This window comes from Ranitomeya variabilis, chromosome 3 (assembly GCF_051348905.1).
Source record: "Ranitomeya variabilis isolate aRanVar5 chromosome 3, aRanVar5.hap1, whole genome shotgun sequence".
In the NCBI taxonomy this organism is placed as follows: domain Eukaryota; kingdom Metazoa; phylum Chordata; class Amphibia; order Anura; family Dendrobatidae; genus Ranitomeya; species Ranitomeya variabilis.
The window spans coordinates 767,812,392-767,820,133 of NC_135234.1; the positions used below are offsets into that span (position 1 = coordinate 767,812,392).

Below are 7,742 nucleotides of genomic sequence, written 5' to 3' on the forward strand. Positions count from 1 at the left end.
AGAAGTGGCTGGTCAAGTCCCATCGTCCTCGTATCGAAGCCCAATGGCGAGTGGCGATTTTGTAATGACTACTGCAGGCTCAATGAGGTGTCCAGTGTTGACGCGTACCCAATGTCCGGCATGGACGAACTCACATGGGATGTTATATACCTGGTAACGAGAATCAGGCAGTGTCTCTTGGGAGAGCAGGAACTCCAACTGTGCGGGTCAACTGCAGGGGAATCCTGCAGGGAAACGACTCATATGGGCTGTGTTTTCTTTGTTTTACCTTTATGCCAGCAAGTCTCGGTTTATTTTGCTGAACCCGCCAAGGTTTATGCTATCCACAATAAACCAGCAGGTGATCATCTACCAGAATGTTTCCTCTGTCTACCTGGGAAAGCAGCGGAGTGTGTCAACCCCTCACAACATGTACAGAAAGCTGCACACACTGTACTAATTGAATATGTCACTGACATCTATATATCTATCTATTCTATGTGTAATAAATAATCTTTATTTTTTATAAATATATTTTTATATAGCGCTAACATATTCCGCAGCGCTTTACAGGTTTGCACACATTATCATCACTGTCCCTGTTACAATCTAAATTCCCTATCAGTTTGTCTTTGGAATGTGGGAGGAAACTGGAGTACCCGGAGGAAACCCACACAAACATGGAGAGAACATACAAACTCTTTGCAGATGTTGTCCTTAGTGGGGCTTGAACCCAGGACTACCAGCGCTGCAAGGCTGCTGTGCTATCCACTGCGCCACCGTGCTGTGTGTATAACCCATATATCTGTATCTATGTGTGTAATCCATCTCTTCTAGGCTGTCGGGTCCCGGTGTCATTTTAGAGTACGTGGCTGCTGAATTACCGGCTTTTCTTCTATCTATATAATATTTATACATATATCTGTGTGTGTCACTGACATCTATATATCTATGTGTATACTGTATATCTATTCTAACCTGTCACTCTGTGATTTTACTGTATGCAGCACATGAATTGCAGGCTTTTTATCTATCTATTTATCATCTACTTTAAAATACTTTAGTGGCAACACAATTATTACCGATCACGAATCCGAATGTGCCACATTTGTGCCGAATTTGTGTTTGTCGATCATTTTACAAACATATTAGCACATGTCCTGTCATCACTTCTATCATGGAAATGCCCCTTTGACTAATGTTATCATTCATCCAATAGACTGTATGAGGGCATGAGGTCCTGGTGATGGTCGGCCTGGAATCACATGATGACACAAATCCCAGAACACTGCCCCCTATCAGTGGAAATGTGAGAAAATCCAATAATGACACCAAATGCTTGAAGACTTTATCCTGAGCATCAGATTATATAGTTCAATGTATCTTTATAGAGAGAATGAGAAGATAAAAGAAACTGTCATATGATGAGAATTGGAAATGGGAAAAGCTCAGCCAAACCTCTGTAACCACCGGCTGTAATCTATTACCTGGAAACCGCCAGGATGTTATTTCATTCATCCCTATTTCTGCCTCCATCATTATCAGCTGCTTTATAAGGGGCAGGTAGTGAGAGAAAAAGTATCGGTTATTCTGCTGCATTGTGACATCATCTCTTACCTTATATGGAAGCGGACAGTGATGTCACACAGGTGAGTGATGATGTCACAATAGAGCGGAACCTTAAAAACCCTCGGTTCCATCTCACTGGCTCAGACTTGGTATATGTCTGTCTCCTGACAACACTGTACCTAGATCTTCTCCTTGTGAGATTAGCGATTTACTTGTGGAATAGCGGAAAACTTCTGTATTAGCGAATTAATACTTCTGGATTTTCCTGAAGATCACTGACTGAGGACTTCTACATCTGGAGGTAAATCTATTTTGTGTTGTTATTTATGAAACTATTATTATTTATTGTTATAGCGCCATTTTTTCCATGGCGTTTTACATGTGAGGCGGGGTATACATAATAAAAACAAGTACAATAGTCTTGAACAATACAAGTCACAACTGGTACAGGAGGAGAGAGGACCCTGCCCGCGAGGGCTCACAATCTACAAGGGATGGGTGAGAATACAGTAGGCGAGGATAGAGCTGGTCATGCAGCGGTTTGGTCGATCGGTGGTTACTGCAGGTTGTAGGCTTGTCGGAAGAGGTGGGTCTTCAGGTTCTAACTAGAAGATTTCTTCTCATTATTTTTTCATGTATTCTTGAATTTTGTATGAAAACACTTTTTGCGTTTGTTGCCATTTTCTGACACCCGTAGCGGTTTCTTTTTTCGTGATTTGGGGTTGGGTGAAGGATTATTTTTTGCACCCTGAGCTGTCGTTTTTACTGATACCATGATGGGGAACATGCGATGTTTTGATGAGTAACTCGTCCGGCACAAATCACGGCACAATACAACAGAAAAAACATTTTCATGAATATTTTTATTTACAATTCATGAAACAAATCCAGTCCTCAGTGGCCGGATATAAGAGTAGGAATCGCCGAGAGAAAACCAGGGAGCAAATATCAGTGTCCAGCAATTTACAGGGGGACGAGGGGAGATTTCCTTTATTAATAAATAGTAGTAATAATAATGGCAGCCAGCGCTCTACCTGTATGGGGCAGGGCGGGCTGCACCAGGGATTATCGCACTGTGTAATATGGCTCCAATGTTTTCTCCTCCCCTTCAGATCTCCCTCCTGACTCTGTCTGGTCCAGGACCACAGAGGGGACGTCAGCTCCTGGCTGTCTGGTCCAGGACCACAGAGGGGACGTCAGCTCCTGGCTGTCTGGTCCAGGACCACAGAGGGGACGTCAGTCACCACCTACATAAGCTGAGAAGAGAACGTCAGCGTGCACAGGACCCGCAGAGCCGGACATCTGTAGAGTGAGTATAATGGCAGAGGAGCTGCCGCCTCCAGGGTCCATCTTCTTACACTAATTAGATAAGTGGAGGAGGCCGGACCACGGCTGTCGGCACTGACCACTGAGTTAGGCCAGAATTGCACCAGACAACCTCCCGAATTTAACCACTATCATTCGGCTACTTGTTGGCTGATTGTCGGGTGCCTGATGGCCATTAAAGCATTTCTTACTGCTGGAAAATACTGACCAAATACTGAGCATGTGAACGTGGCCTAAAGCTGAAAATTATTTGGTTTAGATCTGAAATAAAACTTGTGTGAATTAATAGGTTTGTGGTGACCGAATGGACGATCGCTGCACACAGCGTCGGACTGGAGCACCTTGAGCCCAGAACAGAAAATCATTCTTGGGGCCCACTATGTCACTACATAGAAATAAATACAAGAACACACTTGTATCAGGGTATAATATAAGGTAGATGTGTTAATGATATAGCAGGGGTTGGGGTAGCCCTCTCATAGAATATAATGCAGCCCCCTCATAGAATATAATGCACCCCCTCATAGAGTATAATACATCCCTCTCATAGAGTATAATGTAGCCCCCTCATATAATATAATGTAGCCCCCTCATAGAATATAATTCAGCCCTCATATAGTATAATGCAGCCCCTCATAGAGTATAATGCAGCCCCTTCATAGGGTATAATGCAGTCCCCTCATAGAATATTATGTAGCCCCCTCAAACACTATAATGCATCCCCCCATAGAATATACTGCAGCCCCCTCACAGTGTATAATGCAAACTCCCATAGAATATAATGTAGCCCCCTCATATAATATAATGCAGCCCCTGCATAGAATATAATGTAGCTCCCTCATAGGGTATAATGCAGCCCCCTCATAGGGTATAATGTAGCTCCCTCATAGGGTATAATGCAGCCCCCTCAGAGTGTAATGTATTCCCCTCATAGGGTATAATGTAGCCCCCTCAGAGTATAATGCAGTCCCCTTAGAATGTAATGTAGCCCCCTTTGTAGGGTTTAATGCAGTCCCCTCATAGGGTATAATGAAGCCCCCCATATAATATAATATTATGCCCTCAAATAGTATAATGCAGCCCCCATAGAATATAATGTAGGGTATAATGTAGCTCCCTCATAGGGTATAATGCAGCCCCCTCAGAGTGTAATGTATTCCCCTCATAGGGTATAATGAAGAATATAATACATCTTCCTCATAGGGTGTAACGAAGCCCCCCCATATAATATAATGTAGATCCCTCAAACAGTATAATGCAACCCAAATAGAATATAATGTAGCCCTCTCAAAGGGTACAATGCAGCCCCCTCATAGGGTATAATGTAGCTCTCTCATAGGGTATAATGCAGCCCCCATATGGTATAATGCAGTCCCCTCCGAGGATATAATTTAGTATCCACATAGGGTATAATGCAGCCTCCCATAGGATATAATGCCACCCCCACCTAGGATATAATGTAGCCCCCTCATAGGTTTAAATGCAGCCCTCTCAGAGTATAATGTAGCCACCTCATATGGTATACTGCAGCCACCTCATGGTGTATAATGCATCCCCCTCATAGATAATAATGCAGCCTCCTCATATGGAATAATGTAGCCCTTTCATAGGGTATAATACAGCTGCCTCAGGGTTTAAAGCAGCCCCTCATAGAGTATAATGCAGCCCCCTCATAGGGTATAAAGCAGCCCCCTCAGAGTATAATGCAGCCCCTCATATGGAATAATGTAGGCCCCTCATAGGGTATAATGCAGACCCCTCATAGGGTATAATTCAGCTCATTCAGAGTATAATGCAGCCCCTTCATAGGGTATAATGCAGCCCCCATTGAATATAATGTAGCCCCCTTATAGGGTATAATGCAGCCCCCTCATAGGGTATAATGCAGCCCCCTCGCAGGATATGATGAAGCCCCTCACAGTATTATGTAGCCCCCTCATAGGGTATAAAGCAGCCCCACATAGAATATAATGTAGCCTCTCCATATAATATAATACAGCCCCACAGTCCTACAGTTTTATGGCCACCAGTACTAACTGAAATATATATATATATATCTATCTATATATATAATTGTCTAAGGGTTTTTCCGTCTGTCTGTCTGTCTGTCTTTCTGTCTGTCTTTCTTTCTGTCTGTCTGTCTGTCCTGGAAATCCCGCGTCTCTGATTGGTCGAGGCCGCCAGGCCTCGACCAATCAGCGACGGGCACAGTATCAACGTAGATGTCATAATGGTTGCCATGGCGACGATTATGTCATAAAGGTTGCCTCGACCAATCAGCGACGGGCACAGTCTGCCGCGAATTCTGGAATCATCATTGTCCATATACTACGGGGACATGCATATTCTAAAATACCCGATGCATTAGAATCGGGCCACAGTCTAGTCTATATATATTATTGTCTAAGGGTTTTTCCGTCTGTCTGTCTGTCTTTCTGTCTGTCTGTCCTGGAAATCCCGCGTCTCTGATTGGTCGAGGCCGCCACGGCACAGTATCAACGTAGGTCATAATGGTTGCCATGGCAACGATGATGTCCTAAAGGTTGCCTCGACCAATCAGCACAGTCTGCCGCGAATTCTGGAATCATCATTATCCATATACTACGGAGACATGCATATTCTAGAATACCCGATGCGTTAGAATCGGGCCACAATCTAGTCTATATATATAATTGTCTAAGGGTTTTTCCGTCTGTCTGTCTTTCTGTCTGTCTTTCTGTCTGTCTGTCTGTCTGTCTGTCTGTCTGTCCTGGAAATCCCGCGTCTCTGATTGGTCGAGGCCGCCAGGCCTCGACCAATCAGTGACGGGCACAGCATGGCGACGATGATGTCATATTGGAAATCCCGCGTCTCTGATTGGTCGAGGCCGCCAGGCCTCGACCAATCAGCGACGGGCACAGTATCGACGTAGATGTCATAATGGTTGCCATGGCGATGATGATGTCATAACGGTTGCCTCGACCAATCAGCGACGGGCACAGTCTGCCGCGAATTCTGGAATCATCATTGTCCATACACTACGGGGACATGCATATTCTAGAATACCCGATGCATTAGAATCGGGCCACAGTCTAGTATATATATAATTGTCTAAGGGTTTTTCTGTCTGTCTGTCTGTCCTGGAAATCCCGCGTCTCTGAATCAGCGACGGGCACAGCATGGCGACGATGATGTCATAAAGGTTGCCTCGACCAATCAGCGACGGGCACAGTCTGCCGCGAATTCGCCTCGACCAATCAGCGAAGGGCACAGTATCGACGTAGATGTCATAATGTTTGCCATGGCGACGATGATGTCATAAAGGTTGCCTCGACCAATCTGCGACGGGCACAGTCTGCCGCGAATTCTGGAATCATCATTGTCCATATACAACGGGGACATGCATATTCTAGAATACCCGATGCATTAGAATCGGCATCTGCCCGGCACACAGTACGAAGTGATGTCATCGCGCTCCGGCTGTGTCAGAGGCAGAGGGCAATGATGAGGCAGGGAGCGTCAACTGACGCCCTCTCCTCTATTATTGCACCTATGATGCCGATACAGTTGAAAGCGGTGCACGCTGGGTGGCAGCAGAGGTGGAGCAGCAGGTGACAGGAGGACGGAGCCGACTGCTGCGGCTAAAGAGAAATGAATATTCACTGCTCCCCACGCCCATGGCCAGTCCGACCCGGGCTCTACACACAGAACTGAGAAATAAAATGGTAAAACTCATCTGTTCCTTATGTTACAGGTGGAATAATTCTCTGCTGCTGGAAGGTTCTCAAAGTTTTACTTGTTGAGCGTTGAAAACTTCAAGTATAAAGTTTGTTTGGATTAGAAATCTCATTTCCATCGGGAATTCACCAGATATTACTGTAAGTATTCTGAGGTTATAACAAACATTTCCTGCCTAAAAATAAAAGAATAAAATCTGACCGATCTATTGCTCATTTTAGGGTTGATAAACGACTACAGAGCTGAAGTCTTGACAAGAAGATCCCTGTCGATTACTAAGATCCCAGCTGAATTCTGTAGCACTACTAGTGACATCACATTTCTTGGATTTATTGATTAACTTAGAGAAGTAACCTCGGAGATGAACAACCTGTCTCCACAGCTCTTAACCATCCTGCAGAGCAAAGGGAAGAAAGGCTACCTGAGTGACGATATCATCATCATGGCCCAGGACCTGCTGCAGAGTCAGTTTGTGGGTTTTGATGGCCTGCAGCCCCCCTGCGCTCTTATGGTACCAGGGTACGGCATACTGCAGAATGCTGTACAAATCCACTATGATCAGGAGAGGGAGCACTGGCTGACAACCTGCTATAAAAATGGCCAAATCTTTGTGGCCGACAGCTCGAAGTCCAGGAATCTGTCTCCATCCATCAGTCAGCAGATTATCAACATGTACAGTGCAGTGGTCAACAATCCCCTTGAAAATCTGAGGTTTATCAATGTGGCTCAGCAGAAGAACAGCTACGACTGTGGCTTATATGCTATAGCATTTGCCTACGAACTTATGGCAGATGGCGGTGAACCCACAGCTGAGTTCCAGCATCAGAAGATGAGGACTCATCTAATATCCTGCCTGCAGAACGGCAGGATCAGCGGATTTCCCAAAAAGGCCCAGAAGTGACTCCATGTCTATAAACGGCATGTAGAGTCTATGATCCAGCACCGCCCTAGGGAAGGGCACGTCATGCATGGTTCCCTAGAGGTTTCCTCCACTGGGGGTTTTTCCTCTCCTGAGCATTGACGGACGACTCTCTGTGAGTCCAGGACCCATCATCATCATCATCATCATGGTGGGAATGTCTACATGTGATATCTTGTATGAAGCCAATAAAGAATTCAATTAATATCTAGCAGCTATGTATTTGTGTCGT

At 45.0% G+C, this 7,742-nt stretch overlaps 1 long non-coding RNA gene across 1 annotated transcript; it reads left to right on the plus strand.

Annotated features, from left to right (window-relative positions):
- Positions 1-1,710: 1,710 nt before the first annotated feature.
- LOC143818620 (uncharacterized) lies at positions 1,711-7,506 on the plus strand. The gene is made up of 4 exons (XR_013224639.1): positions 1,711-1,849; positions 2,661-2,857; positions 6,608-6,731; positions 6,813-7,506. It is a non-coding gene; the product is annotated as an uncharacterized LOC143818620 (long non-coding RNA).
- The last annotated feature ends 236 nt before the right edge of the window (positions 7,507-7,742 follow it).